A 16771-nucleotide genomic window follows, 5' to 3' on the forward strand; every position below is an offset into this window, starting at 1 on the left:
TTCAGAGAAAGTATGTGACAAAATACAATATCGTTTCATGATGGAAAGCTTAAAAAACTTTGGTATAGAAAGAACATTTCTTGGCCAGCGCCGCGGCTCACTAGGATAATCCTCCGCCTTGTGGCGCCGGCACACCGGGTTCTAGTCCCGGTTGGGGTGCCGGATTCTGTCCCGGTTGCCCCTCTTCCAGGCCAGCTCTCTGCTATGGCCCAGGAAGGCAGTGGAGGATGGCCCAAGTGCTTGGGCCCTGCACCTCATGGGAGACCAGGAGAAGCACCTGGCTCCTGCCTTCAGATCAGTGTGGTGTGCCGGCCACAGCGTGCCAGCCATGGCGGCCATTGGAGGGTGAACCAACGGCAAAAGGAAGACTTTTCTCTCTGTCTCTCTCTCTCACTATCCACTCTGCTTGTCAAAAAAAAAAAAATTTCTCAACACAATCAAAGCAATTTATGACAAACCCAGAGACCACTGTGGTGTAGTGGGTAAAATTTCCACCTGCAGTGCCAGCATTCTATATGGGCCCCAGTTAGTCCTGGCTGCTCCACTTCCTATCCAGCTCTGTGCTATGGCCTGGGAAAGCAGTAGAGGATGGCCCAAGCCCTTGGGCCCCTACACCTGCATGGGAGACCTGGAAGAAGCTCCTGCCCCCTGGCTTTGGATCAGCATAGCTCTGGCCATTGTGGCCAACTGGGGAGTGAACCAGTGGATGTTAGACCTCTCTCTCTGCCTCTCCCAGTCTTTCTGTGTAACTCTGACTTTCAAGTAAAATAAATAAATAAAAATGTGATGATTTTTAACAGTCCTTGTCTTGAGGAATAGTTTTTCATACAATTTTTTGAACACTTTATTAGTCTAGGGTTAATCTTATAAGCATTAATTAGTCTGAAAACAGACCTTTGTAAAAAATAACAATGAGGAAAGAATAAAGTGGAGGAAGAAGTGTGAGAGCATAAGTAGGAAGGAGGATAGGGTGGAAAGGATCACTAAATTCCTAAATCTTTATGTATTAAGTACATGAAATTTCTATACCTTAAATAAAATTAAAAAAAGAAAGACTTCTATTTGTACTTCTTCTTTATATTCTCATCATAAATAGTCTATGCACATAGATACTTAAAGTATGGCATAAATCCATACTAGTATTCAAGCCACTCAAATATCCAAAATTCTAGTACAAATCTGATGTGAAAATTTCAAGGTTTAAATTTCACTAAATTTAAAAAAAAATGATGTGTTTATTTGAAAAGCAGAGTTACAAAGAGGCAGAGGGAGACGGGGAGAGAGAGAGAGAGATCTTTCATCCATTGACTCATTCCCCAGTGGCTGCAATGGCCAAAGCTGGGCCTATCCAGGAGCTTCTTCCAGGTCTCTCACATGGGTGCAGGGGCCCAAGAACTTGGGCCATCTTCTACTGCTTCCCCAGGCCATAACATAAAGCTCAATAAGTGGAGCAGCTGGGATTCAAACTGGTGCCCACATGGGAAGCCATTTCTTAATCTAGGTGGAATGCTTTTTGTGTGTGTATGCTTTTCCAATGTTTTTAACCACTAATGCCTCAATAAATTTCTATATTCTAAAGCTCATTGGCATATATTCTGTTTACAAATAATCCTGAGTGGCAGGAAGAGGACAGATATTTTCAAAAATTCTCTAATATCTCAGAATTTAATTTTGGTATTTGATTCCTACATGGATTATGACTTACAGTGAGTGGGGCACTTGTTAGTTTGCTGATTGATGCTACTATAATCACTGATTAAGAAATGGCTTCTAAAGATGTACCACATCATGTATTTTCCAACATTGATGGTGTTAAGGAAAGAATTGCCATGTATTAATACTTAGATCTGTATCAGGAAGCTACCTTATCAATCTGTTGTTGATCCTACTAGCACTCTGTCTAGCTCCCCAGATCAGATCATTATTTTGACTTCTACCACCAGAGATTGTGCTCTTCTATTTCATAGCACTTTAGTTATCTCCAGAATTCAAGTAGCATTCATGAAATTTCTCTCCTCTGTGAACTGATGGATTATCAGCTTTGGCTTATGGCCAAAGACTCTTCACAGTCATTACATCCATAAAACTTCTCTCTTGTGTGAATTCTTTCATGTAATATGAGGTTTGACTTCTGGCCAAAGGCTTTTCCAGTTAATGGGTTCATGAGGTTTCTCCCTGTGTGCATTCTCCTGTGTTATGAGTTATGATTTATAGCAAAAGGATTTTCCACAGTCTTTGCATTCATAAGGATTCTTCCTGTGTGAATTCTGTGATGGATTATGAGATGTGACTTATGGCCAAAGACTTTTCCACACTATAACATTCATAAAGTTTCTCCCCTGTGTGAATTCTATGGTGTTTCATGAGCTGTGATTTATAGCAAAAATATTTTCCAGTCATTACATGCATGATTTTCTCTTGTGTGTGAATTCTCTGATGCATTATGAGGTTTGACTTCTGGCCAAAGGTTTTTCTACAGTCATTACATTCATGAGACTTCTCCCTTATGTAAATTCTCTGATGCATTTTGAGTTGTACTTATGGCCAAAGTCTTTTTTACAGTCATTACATTCATAGTTTCTCCCATGTGTGAATTTTCTGATGCCTTTTGAGCTGTGGCTTAAGGCCAAAGGCTTTTCCACAGTCATTACATTCATAAGGTTTTTCCCCTTTGTGAATTCGCTGATGTATGACGAGGGATGATTTATGGCCAAAAGCTTTTCCATAGTCATCCCATTCATAAGCTTTCTCCCCTGTGTGAATTCTCTGGTGTGCAATGAGATATGATTTAGAGCAAAAGGATTTTCCACAGTGATTGCATTTGTAAGGTTTCTTCCCTGTGGGAATTCTCTGATGTCTGCTGAGGGCTGACTTACAGCCAAAGGTTTTTCCACAATCATCACATTCATAAGGTTTCTCCCCTGTGTGAATTCTCTGGTGTGAAATGAGATGTGATTTAGAGCAAAAGGATTTTCCACAGTGATTGCATTTGTAAAGTTTCTCCCGTGTGTGAATTCTCTGGTGTGAAATGAGGTCTGACTTTCATCCAAAGGCTTTCCCACAGTCATTACGTTCATGAGGTTTCTCCCCTGTGTGAGTTATCTGATGCTTTCTGAGCTCTGACTTATTCTAAAAGGCTTTTTCACGATCATTACATTCATAAGGTTTCTCCTCTGTGTGAATTTTCTGATGTGTTATGAACTATGATTTCTGGAAAATGGCTTTTCCATATTCTTTACATTCATGTGGTCTCCTCTGTTTGTGAATTTTCTTATGTGTAATGAGATCTGACATCTGATAAGTGGTCTCTCCATATTCATTACACACATTGCAGTTTTCCTATATGTGAGTACTGTAATGGATGTTGTGACAGCACTTACAACTGACTGATTTTTCATAAGGTTTACATGCATAGGGTTTTTTCCTGTATGTGGTCTCTGATTTATTGCAGGATGTGATTGGTAAGTGTTGAGATCCATATACCTAATATATTCATATAATTTTTTTCTTGTATGGGTTTCTTGATGCATACTAAGATTAGAATTTTTATAGAAAGTTTTTTCTTTATTGGAGTTGTCTTTTCAACAGTGACAGTTGATATATTATAGGTTTCTTCCATATGAATCCATTCAGATTTACAGAGTATCTTCTCTCTTGTGAACTTTCACTGGTCCAATATTTTCAAGTGCTTTCTTCACTGTCTGACTCTTGTGATGCTAATAGGCTCACAGAACTGGAGTGAGTTCCCAGGTACCTTAGTGGCATCACATTTTTCACCAGCTTGTAGTTGATCACGCCCACTGTGACATACATTGCATTCCTCAGATTTCATTCTTAAATAGTTTCCCTTTTTGATAATCAGTTTTGGAATATGGCTTGAACTTAAATTAAGTTTTTTTCTTAATTCAACTCTCTTGAAGTTGATGTTTTGTTATTTTTCATAACATGTTAACTCAGATTTTTGTCCTGATTTTCCTAGTGGGTCCAAATCAAGTCATCCCTTTTCATGGTAACTGAAATGAGAAAAAAAAAACCATATCACTTAATCACATATAACTGTTTCTCCTGGCATACTCATATAAAGAAATGAAGTTACTTGTTAAATAAGTGGTGTAAGATTTTAACAAAATAAGTACAAGTTACTTATTTATGATCATTATTTGTTTTTTTTTTCTCATTAACATATTTTTTTTTTTGATAGGCAGAGTGGATAGTGAGAGAGAGAGACAGAGAGAAAGGTCTTCCTTTGCCGTTGGTTCACCCTCCAATGGCCGCCGCGGCTGGCACGCTGCGGCCGGCGCACCGCGCTGATCCGATGGCAGGAGCCAGGTACTTATCCTGGTCTCCCATGGGGTGCAGGGCCCAAGCACTTGGGCCATCCTCCACTGCACTCCCAGGCCACAGCAGAGAGCTGGCCTGGAAGAGGGGCAACCGGGACAGAATCCGGCGCCCCAACCGGGACTAGAACCCGGTGTGCCGGCGCCGCTAGGCGGAGGATTATCCTAGTGAGCCGCAGCACAGGCCCCTCCTTAACATATTAATATATTCAATTGTACCAATAGATTTACCAATGTTCACTCATGATCCTGTTTAACAAGTATGGCACAATGGCTTTTGTGGTCAAATGTGTCAATACACTGCTTGGGATGCCTGCATAACAAAACTTTGAGCTGTGGCTACTCTGCTTCCAATACAGCTCTACTTATGTAAACTGGGAGGCAGAAAATGATGGATCATGTGCTTAGAACCCTGTAATACATCAGAGAAAACTAAATGGAATTCCAGACTTTTGGTTTCAGACTAGTAAGACCTAAGTTTTGCTGGCATTTGGAGAGTGAGCCAATAGAAGATCTTCTTCCCCTCTCACTGTCATTGCCTTTCACAAAAATGAAACAACTATAGAAGATTTTTAAAGAATAAACAAATAGTTAGTAGAAATATTCACCAACTGGCTAGCAGCCAATTATTCCCTGTTCTTTTTTTCCAGCATATATATATATAATATGTATATTTTTACATATATAGAAAATATATATATATATTTTATATTTCCAGCATATATTTATAAAAATTGTGTTTTGTGCTTCTCCGATATTTTAACCATAAATGTGGAAAGCTTTTATTTGTTCATTTACTCGCAGATGGAGAATGAAATGTGGGGCCAATGCTGTGGTGCACCAAGTTAAAGCCCTGGCCTGCAAACACAGGTATAACATATGGGCACTGGTTTGAGTCCTGGCTGCTCCACTTCTGCCCCAGCTCTCTCCTGTGGCCTGAGAAAGCAGTAGAAGATGGCCCAGATCCTTGTCCCCTGCACTCATGTGTGAGAACCAGGAGAGATTCCTGGTTCCTGGCTTCAGATTGGCTCAGCTCTGACCATTGCAGTCATTGGGGGAGAGAACCAGTGGATGGAAGACCTCTTTTTCTGTCTGGCTCTATCTCTCTTTGTCTTTGAAATAAATGAAATAAATCTTTAAAATAAATGAAATATGTCTGTACTCTAGGCAGGACCATATTTGATGAACAAGATCTGAATCTATGATTTTCTCATATTCAGTCTTCCCAGGGAAACAGCATTTATGTGATTTTTCAAATGAAAAATTCACTTTTATTTGCATTCAGTGACAGCTTCCCCATATTCTTAAGGAAACCTGACATCTTCAGCTTCTCAGAACTACAACAGGTACAGAAAAGTCCTAATATACTGCCTTGGGTTTACACTCCCTACCAGTTTAATTTTTAATTTTTATTTTTTAAAGATTTATTTTATTTATTTGAAAGACATTGTTACACAGAGAGATAGGTCTTCCATCCACTGGTTCACTCCCCAGTTGGCTGCAACAGCTGGAGCAGTGCTGATTCAAACCAGGAGCCAGGAGCTTTTTCTTGGTCTCCCATATAGGTGCAGGGACCCAAGGAAATGGGCCATCTTCTACTGCTATCCGGGCCATAGCAGAGAGCTGGATTGGAAGAGGAGCAGCCAAGACTAGAACTGGCACTTATATGGGATGCCGGTGCTTCAGGCCAGGGCTTTAACCTATTGTGCCACAGCGCCAGTCCCTCTACCAGTTTAAAGAGTCTGTTTCTGCAATCCAGGATATATTCACCTTCTTTGAAAGGTGTTTTATATATCATTCTGAAACCACCAGCCCTGGTTATCTCTTCTAAATTCTTTCTATAAACGCTAATCTGTGACAATTTGTGTTTCTGGAGGCTTTTGATTAGTTGTCTCCTATTTTCACAGAAAACCCCATTTACTGTGCCTTTCTTATCTTCTTGTTTGTTTTTAAGTGATACTGAAAAATAAGAGAGAATTCATACTTCAAACTCCACTCTTTAACAAATCTGAGCCACTCAACATAAACCTATGAGGTTACTTGACCTTGGGTCAAGTAGTGAGTCTTGGATCACTTATTCTCATGTTCCTATACAAGTTCTTGCTTAACTTCATGATTTCTGATGTCACAGCAGGGAAGTGTACTTCTGACCATCTCTTACTGTTTACTTATTTACTTACCTGAGAGTCAGAGAGACAGAGAATGAGACACAAAGAGAGAATGAAACAGAGGGTTGCCAGCCACAGGATCACTCTTCAAATGTTTCCAGCAACCTATAATTTCCCTATTTATTTGAGAGGTATTTAAGTAAGACATAGAATAGACAATAGCTTTTGGCTTTGTCTCTGATTGTTCTACTGAGAAACATTTGAAGAAATGAAAACACATAATAGCACTGACGGAGACTGTGGACTCAAAAGGCTTCCATAGTCTTGGCAGTTCATGTCAAGAGCCTCAGGTGATCACTGACATCATAAATAAGAGTGTTCATTTTTAAAATAACAGCAGGAGTCACTGTGTACTTACTTTCTATGCAGGATCTCTGTCAATGAATTGTACTATGAGAATTAACTGTAAAACTTGCTCTCAAATAGTTTTTATATTGTGTGTGTGTTTGTGTCTGTGTGCACACAAATCGTTGAAATATTTACTTAGTATAGAATTGATCTTCTGTGTATAAAGTTAATTGAAAATGAATCTCAATGGCAAATGGGACTGGGAATAGGAGAGGGATGAGGAAGTGGGGTGGAAGTGAGGATGGGAGGGCAGGTATGGTGGTAATAATCACTATATTTCTAAAGTTTTACTTATGAAATTTGTACTCATTAAACAAAAGGTTTCTATAAAAAATAAAGATATTACATGGTTTCTAACTCTTTGGCTTCAAATAAAATTAAAGCTTAAATATCAAAAAAGAAAAAATACATTATACCAAATTAAAGTGAAAACAATGTAATTATTTGCCCAAAATTAGAGCTTGGGAAAATCTGCAGTACAATCTGCATTTATGACTTACTGAAAGAAATTCATAGAGATTTGTTTAAGAACCTACAGTAAGCAGCAACATTGTGGTGTGGCAGGTTTAGCCTCAACATGCAATGCTGGCAACCCAGGTGAACAGATAGTTTGAGTCATGGCTTACCAAGCTCCAATCCAGTTCTCTGCTAATGTGCCTGAAAGAACAATGAAAGATGGCCTGAATATTTGGTTCCTTCCATCAATGTGGGAGACTCAGATGAAGTTTCAGGATCTTGGATTTGGCCTGGCCCAGTCTTGGCTACTGTGGCCATTTGGAGATAAACCTATAGATGGAAGGTATCTCTTTCTGCTTGTCTCTCCCAATCTCTGTAACTCTGCCTTTCAAATAAATAAGTCATAAAAAACAACCTGCAGTAGATTCTTTTCTGCATATATTCCTTATTCTATCCCTGAATCCAGTTCAGCTCCTCAAAATTATTAAGGACTGCATTATCCTAACAATTCAAAAACAAACTTAACTAATTTGTGTTTTAACACTAGGTAACTCTTACCCTTGCAGAATGTTAAGTGTTTATTTTCAGGGTGGCACTAAAGCACTGCCCACTACATCATCTATGTTTCAGACATCATGACCCCCCCAAATTAGCATAATGTACTCTAAGTTTCAACTCAAAACATAGTAACAAATGTATGTTTTTCCATGGCAACAGAAAGAGACCAAATTGCCTTATCTTAGATAACTCTGTTTCATAATCATTCCAAATTAATCAGCAATCTTATTTGTGCATACTCCCTGAGAATAAACTTTATGCTTATTTTTCCATTTTAATTAATAAACATTGCACATCTCCTGAAATGAAAAAGGACAAAAAGCTGAGGAATAATTAAGAAAACCACTTACAGGGCCAACACTGTGGCACCTACAGTGCTGGCATCCCATATGGGCACCAATTCAAGTCCCAGCTGCTCCACTTCTGATCCAATTACCTAAAATTGTATCTGGGAAAGCAGTGGAAGATGGTCCAAGTCCTTGGGCCCCTACAACCACATGAGAAACCTGGTAGGTGCTCCTGGTTCCTGGCTTCAGATCAGCTCAGCTCCAGCCATTGCAGACACGTGGGGAGTGAACCAGCAAATGGAAGACCTCTCTGTCTCTCTCTACCTATCTTTGTAAATCTTACTTTCAAATAAATAAAATAAATCTTTTACAAAAAGAACACCACTTACAGGTGATATATTGATTTTCTTTGCTCTTGGAAATATGTGGAGGTGCCCAGAATGATACCTGGAAGAGAAGGTGAATGAAAGGAGTTAAAAGAAAACTTTGGCCAGCGCTGTGGCTCACTAGGCTAATCCTCCACCACCTGCAGCGCCAGCACCTCAGGTTCTAGTCTTGGTTGGGGCGCCGGATTCTGTCCCGGTTGCTCCTCTTCCAGGCCAGCTCTCTTCTGTGGCCCGGGAGTGCAGTGGAGGATGGCCCAGGTCCTTGGGCCCTGTGCCCGCATGGGAGACCAGGAGAAGCACCTGGCTCCTGGCTTCGGATCAGCGTGGTGCACTGGCTGCAGTGGCCATTGCGGGGTGAACCAACAGAAAAGGAAGACCTTTCTCTCTGTCTCTCTCTCTCACTGTCCACTCTGCCAAAAAAGAAAACTCCTCTGGTTTTCTTCTACATTGAACTGTGGGGAAAAAAAATAAAATAATAGAAAGAATAAAGAACAAAGAATATATTAACTGAGAAAACATCAGCTTCATTGTGGAGATGTGAAATTCTATAGAAAGTATGCAACTTACAGCTTTGCATTTTTGGCCAAAATTGCATTGGAACAAGTATACATAATGTATATTTAATGTAATACACTGTTCCATTAATGATTCCAAATAATGTCATTGCTTATATTCGTCCCTTCACAAGTCCCTGGAACTCAATTTAATTCACTTTACCCCATGATACATCAGTAAATGTGATAGAAAGAGATATTTTATAAAGTATTTGCCTTCTCAGGTTTTCCTTATTTGAGAGTTATCTGGAAAACCCTGGGACCTGCCAGTTGAAGAGATAGGATCTAGCCAAGATTCACCACAAACTACCAGACATCTAAATGAAGCCATCTCTAAGATTCCAGCCTCAATCCATACCTCAGATGACTGAATTATTTCTGGTCCCAGAATGATCATAGGAACTGCCCAGCTGAGCCCATCCCAAAATACTGAAACAGAATTACAAATCAAATGGCTATTTGCAAAGCTTTGTGTTTTCAGATTTGTCCTACACCCAATGCTGATACATAGTGTGTGAGCTGGGGAGAAATCTGAATTACATGAGAATTTATACAATTAATACCACTTCACAATCTCATGTAGAATTTGGGCAAATGCTACCAATGTGGGAGACCCAGATAAAGCTGCTGGATCCTGACCTCAGCCTGTCCCTGCCTTGCTCTTTTTCTATGGTCAGGACACATAGGAACACATGCAATGTATATTTTCCAGTTGGATTTTTCTTTAATTTTAGTGTATTTTTACTTTATATTCTCAATTTTGTTTAGTGATTTTCAATTTAGGTATATTAATTTCCCAATTATTAGGTGTTTGTTTTTTTAGCTTAATAGTTGCTACTTGACCTATTTTACTAAATCTGTCTACCACCTCATTGTATTGTGCTTCATGATTGGGTTTATTAGTATGGCCATCTACATGAGTAATCATTTTTTTAAGCTTGGACTCAGATATCTTAGTACATGTATCTTTGGACCATATATCTTTACCATAGATTTGCCAATTATTTTTTTCCATTTATTAGACAAAATTGTGACTCCATTGCATGAGCACTATGAATTATTGCAAATGTAAATAAGTTTGTGTTCTTCTTGGATTGTTTTCTCTACTGCTAACCAAATTGTGCTGATTTGTTTATTCCCTCTTTTGTCAGGATCATTCCCTCTGAGGGTCTACAGGCTGCACCTTTCGAGGATCTACGAAGGCTGAACTATCTGTAAACCAGGCATTCCTGAGTTGCTCTGACCATGTTGGTCCCCATGTACCAATGGGTTAAGGTGGTGGTTTTTGTGTTTATGGTGGTGGAGTTGTCATCTCAGCCACCTATTTAGTGACTTTTGATATGTTGCCACCTGTCTTTGCCTTGTGGTTCTTCAGGAATTCTTGGATATGCCATTTCCAAGTTAAAACCTTTAGTTTCAGATGTACTCTGCAGATTGCCTACCCAAATTGACCCATGGTAGTACAGGTATTGTGGTTTGGATTTCTATGGGTTGATCCTGGCATAGAGGTTCACATTTCTCAGCACTTCATATAAAGTCCATATTATTTTTTTGAACAACGAATACTTGAAAACTGAGTGTGGAAAGCACTTGCAGTATAATTCAGTTGGTATACTGTGTTTTTCAATAATTTTATAAAGTGCCCAATTACCATACCATTCCAAAAATATAATGTCTATAGTATTATTGTTTCCCTTTATATTATGTAATTCTTGGTATGTTTTAACATATTCTACATATTCTTTTAAAGTTTGGAGGACTTGTTGTTGCCCCATGTAAATCTGGATGCTTTTCTAGTAATTTGATATATTGCTTTAAATATAATTTGTAAATATGGAATGTGAATCCTCCAACATCCAATTAATTTTTGTGCTCCATTTTTTTCCATTGTAGAAGATAAACTTCTTAATTTATCTATTATAATATTAGGGATTGTTTTATCCTCACTGTTCCATTCTATGCCTAAAAATTTTACTTGGTGGCTTGAATTTTGTATTTTATATTGGGTTATTGTCCATCCATTACTTACTAAATGTTTGATAAGCTTATCTAAAGTGTGTTAGCCACTCTTTCTTATCTCCATAAATTTTTAAATCATCAATTTAACTTAAAACTTGCATATCAGGATTTTTATTTTTAATTTGTTTTCAATATCCATTTATTATTGTATGTGCAATATTTGGGCTATTTTTATATCCCTGACATAGCCTGGTGAATTGATATTGAATATTATTCCAAGTATATGTAGTTTGTTCTCTTGAATTTTTAGATAATGGAATGCAAAAGAACATATCAATTAGGTCTATTGTGGCAAAATATTTAAGATTGTCCATAGTAATTTTATTGATAATTTTTTCTACCTCTAGTATGTTTCCTGGTATGGCAGGTTCATTTTTATTTAAGTTTCTAACATCTACTGTGAATCACCATTGGGGTTTTATTATAGGCCATACCCTGTTATTGAAATTAAAGGTTTGGGTTTGTTCAATTATTCCCTCCTTTTAAAGCTTCCCTATTTTGTTATTATTTCTTTATGTCCTCCTTTTAGGGGGTATTGTTCAATAAAAGTTGGTTTTGGAATAGGTAATTCAATTAGTTGAATATTAATAGCTGCTAGTAATGATTGTTTTACTGATTTTTAAGATGAATGTGGTCTTTAATTATCATTGGGATCCAATTCATTCCCAAAATATTATATGGGGATTGTGCTAGAATTGCTTTACCTAAAATATCTTTCCTATCATAATTTTTTATTTTAATTGGGATGTTATACACCTCTATAGTCTGTCCACTAATGCCTTCAATAGTTATCTTATTTTTAATTTTAGTGCCTATGTCTCTAATTATGGTTACTTGGCTTTCAGTATCTGTTAAGAATTTTAAGTTATAATCTATATTTTTAAAGTTAATTACTAAATTCATAAATAGTCTATTATCTATATAGTTACATTTTAATTGTGCCTTTTGGGTTTGGGTTTCCATTTCTGGAACTTGAATTTTCTGTATCCCAATTGAGGGGTGCTGTAGAGCTGATTGGGCCATTCACTGACTCTTTCCTGTTTTGATGGTATGAGGGATGATTTGTTGGCCTTAGAGAGTTTGGGGGGAATTTGGAGCCCAACAGATTTCTATTGTAACATGGGTAATTCTGGGGTCCCCTGTTGGAGTTTTTCGCTGTTTCCCCTTTGATAATTATTTTCTGTTTTCAGTCTGGGTTCCCATTGGATGTTTTTAAAGCTTTCCCCATTAGGATTTTCAAATAGAGGCAGATGTCTGAGTTTGGGTATTAAAAATGATAAATTTTGGCCCCCTTCTAGGTCTCCAGCCTGGTGGAAGTAATCCACAATTTCTTACATTACTCTGGCCCTCATCAGGGTGATCATGGTAAGACGCAAGTGTTGTGGTCAACCCTTAATAATTAAATTTTTAATCCCTTGACACTATCATTGGAGTGGTTGCCTCTCAGGACCATATCATTAACACCCCAATTTTTCTACATAGCCTTATGGCTTTGTTGATATTATTACATTTAATTTGGGCAATGAGATGCTAAATCTAATATTGGAAAAGCCTGCTGCCAAGCTTCCATTATCCAGTCAAAAATTGACTGTTCATCATACAGTCATCCATTATTTGACAAAGTTTGTCATGTATTACCCAATTTTCCACTATTCCAGTTAAAATATTCATTTATCACCCACTAACTAAAATGCCATTTGATCCTTTAGTCCAGAGCTTGTATAAGAACTCAAGATTTTAAGTCTCTTTTTGGGCAAAGTCCTGCCTGTATTTTTGAAGTTCAGCTTGTGTAAACTCTGATTTCTATGCTGACTTTGGGATCTCTTATTCTTTGAGTCCTATTTTATTTTTTAGCAGCTACTGGTAACCTGGACTTAGGTTGTTTCTTTTCTTTTTTTTTTAAAGATTTATTTATTTATTTGAAAGGCAGAGTTACACAGAGAGAGGAGAGGCAGAGAGAGAGAGGCCTTCCATCCAATGGTTCACTCCCCAATTGGCCACAACAGCCAGTGCTGTGCCAATCTGAAGCCAGGAGCCAGGAGCTTCTTCTGGGTCTCCCACGTGGATGCAGGGAGCCAAGGACTTGGGCATCTTGTACTGTTTTCCCAGGTCATAGCAGAGAACTGAATCAGAAGTGGAGCAGCCAGGTTTCGAACCAGCACCCATATGGGATGCCAGTGCTTCAGGCCAGGGCATTAACACATTGCACTACAGTGCCATCCGAGGTTTTTTATTTTCTAAGAATGGGTATTTAAGAATGGATTAATTTGGGTCTTGTCTAATACCTGTCTGGCTAATTCCTTTCCCCTAGATAAATCTGAGTCAGTATCTGCATATTATCTTGGAGACTTCATGAGGGGAAGCTCTTCCCAGGATTGGCTCCACTACTTCTGGAGAGTGCAAGTTAATTGTAAACATCAGTCCCCTTTTTACACTTAGTGAATTTTTCTTGAGTAATTAATTCCAACTTGCATCAAGGATTATTAACCATTAATTCATTTACCTCTTTTTTCTTCCAATTTTTGATTTTCTCCCAGATCTCACTAATTTTGTCTTATATTTATAAACAATATGGCAATTTGTACCTATACTTATGTAAATATCTATAGAAAGTACAAATTACCTATGTGACTTGCTTATACCGATATAAATAAATACATATTTATGCTGATATTTCAGATTTTTTTTTTTACCAAAGTTAATTAAGCTACATGGATGGCCAGATTGATATGCACTTTAACCCACTTTTCCCTCAAATACCTCCTAACCTTCCCACACCGATCTTTAATGCTTACTAGGTAATGAAATTCCCATTCTAGGTAATTATATAGCCTTTTAGACAGCCAGCCACACATTTAAAACCTAGTTCTCATGAGATCAGCATCAAAGGCCCATTTTACCTCGACCAGAGCTGCTCTTACCATAACCTTGCTCTCCTAGCCTTAGCCATGGGTGACTTTTGGAGGCAACTAGTCTGGTGCCCCTGTGGTCAAGCGACTTAGTATGGGAGTCTTGAGTCTAGGAATCCATTTTGCCCCTACCTGAGCCAGTCTTTTAACAGCCTTGACCTCCTAGCCTTAGCTGTGTGTACATTTTGGAGGTCACTAATTTGGGTCTCCTTCATCAAGGCCTCAATTTAGGTGGGTATTGGTGAGCCCTTACCAGAGCCAGTCTTACCACAGCCTTAGCCACCTAGCCTTAGCCATGAGTGCCTTTTGGAGGTGACTCTTGCCAAATACTAAATTTGGGTAAGTATCAAGAAGCCCCTGCCAGAGTCAGTCTTACCACAGCCTCAGCCATGTAGCTTTAGCCCTGGGTGCCTTTTGGAGACGTCTCTTGCCAGACACTCATACCAAGCTTAAAATCACCTGGAAGAGATTTTGTGAGTGGATATTTTTGAAATCCTGCTGACTATGCTAACTATCATGAACGTAGTAATGGCATTAAGCTGGTCTTCGTTCCAATAAGGCTTTTTATTATGTAATAGTAAATCACAAGTTTTAATTTGTATAACACAACATACTGTGTAAAAACCAACCACCTAAGGCTCCCAAAGAACCTCTCATGCTCCTCATGACATGCCTTAGACCCAGAGAGAGGCATTGCAGAGTCTGCAGGGGTGGTGCCTCTGAGCCAGAAAGCACAGATCTCCAAGGAGATTAGAGTCTCAGCATCTTGCTGGTGTTGGGCTTCAAAAAGGAAGAATCTCAGCTCAGGGAGAGAAGAACCTCAACACCCAGTGAGTGCAGGGCTGGCTGGGAGAACTTTGCTCACAAGAATGTCTGAGTGTTTTGGGTCAACCTGGAGCTTTCACTTGGCTGCACTCATCCGAGGCTCTTCACATGAGCTGCTTAGGCTATGGAAGCTTTTTGGATCCACAAACTTTATCAGTATTTAGACAAAGCCATAAGCAAAGTAGAAGTTCTATCCTCCATTCAGAGACAAATATATCCTTCTTTGATGGCCACTTCTTTCCACTGATGTCTCACCCACAGAGCTTCTGCATGTAGAACTTTTTTTCCACACTATCTAGGCTGAAATGCTCTCCTGAGCTTCTCAGTCAGACCAGAGTGACTTAAGGGCTGATTCTAAGATCAGAGTGCTACTTAAAGTGATTGTCATGCTATGAGACTGCTGCATGGACTACTTCCCATGTTGGAGCATTCACAACTTTTGAATTCTCTTTATTATTATTACTGAACACTTAATACTACTTATCTGATCAGTTTAACACTTGATCCTATCTATATGATCACTTTACCACTTAAGCCTATCCATATGATCTCTATAAAACTTGAGTTGCTATTTCTATCAGCAGCTTAAGGGAATTTGGGGTCCCATTGTAAGTTTTTATACTGTACCTTTAGAAGTAAGTCCATATGAATGTATGCAGAACTGTATTGCTTTATAGTTACAAAATTCATACATTTTACAATTACATATTTAGAATCATGGTAATTCTTACTGTGCCCACTCTCCCACCCACATCCCCACCCCCTTCCTCTTCCATTTTTTATTCTCCCTTATTTTTTACTAACATCTATTTTCTTTTTTCTTTCTTTTTGATGGAAAAAAACTACCAGTATTTTTTATTCTTGATGGAAAAACAGAACAAAACCACAAGTTGGAGCCATGGAATGAAAATACAGATGAAATAGAAAATACTCTCTTGTCATGATTTCCCTCTTTCAAATGTCATTCTGCATGGAAGTGATTTTACTGGGACAAACAGAAGATCAAATTGGAGTTTCTTACTTTTGTAAAATGGGGAATCAAAAACCTGCTGATCAATAAACAAAAAAAGTAGCAAGAATCCCTGGTAAAGCTATTCTGTACACATAATTATACACTTATATTTTACCAGTAAAAGACAGCCCAGGGAGAGCAATGACTAGAGACTGGTATGAAACCAAAGTGAATGCTCTGGAGCTTTTTCTAAACTCCTATCCTAGCGTAGTGTTTTTCAGTGTCTTTTGAAAGACAGATTCCTTTGAAACATTCAAGTCTTAGCATCTTAATTCATTCCTCCCTTCCTTTGTCTCTTCCCATTTAAAGTGAAGCACAGTTTTGTCCAGCACCACTCAGGAATAAAAGGGGTTGGACTCCTGGGATTGGAAGAGTTTCCTGCTACAATGATTTGGGTGGAGGAGATGTCAACAGAGTTTTTCCCTAGTTTTAACAAATATAAATGAGGAATGAGATCATTTGGCAGTTCTATTTTCACTAATAGGTAGGCACCTTTACTTCATGAATTATGCTCCTTATAATAAATAATAAAATTAAATCAGACTTTTAAAAAATTTGGTTAAAGAAAAATGGAAAATGAAGAGCTCCAAAACTCAAGTACTGTCCTGTTAAGATGTCTAATGTGCACTCAAAATATTGGAAAGCAGATATTTTTACCAAAAAGCAACTGTCACTATCACACATGAACCATAGTTATTAACAGGAATTAATAAAAATGACAAGGTGCTTGTGGAAACCAGAGAGGAAACACCAGCAAGGACACAGAGTGAGCGGGTGCTGTGGGTGTAAAGCTCTTGAGAGATGAAGGACTCTGGTCCCAGAGGTGGGTATCTGCCTGACCATCTTGGCTCCAAGGAGGATGAATATAACTGGTGGGATTTGAGGAGCGGGCACTCCTGTAGACCCCAAAGC

General features: G+C 38.5%; 1 pseudogene; it reads left to right on the forward strand.

The window, feature by feature from the left end:
- LOC149128626 (E3 ubiquitin-protein ligase TRIM13-like) overlaps nucleotides 1–16771 on the forward strand; it is a 41353-nt pseudogene that overhangs the window by 12863 nt on the left and 11719 nt on the right.

This window comes from Oryctolagus cuniculus, chromosome 1, assembly GCF_051225735.1.
Source record: "Oryctolagus cuniculus isolate XC-2025 breed Fujian yellow rabbit chromosome 1, ASM5122573v1, whole genome shotgun sequence".
In the NCBI taxonomy this organism is placed as follows: domain Eukaryota; kingdom Metazoa; phylum Chordata; class Mammalia; order Lagomorpha; family Leporidae; genus Oryctolagus; species Oryctolagus cuniculus.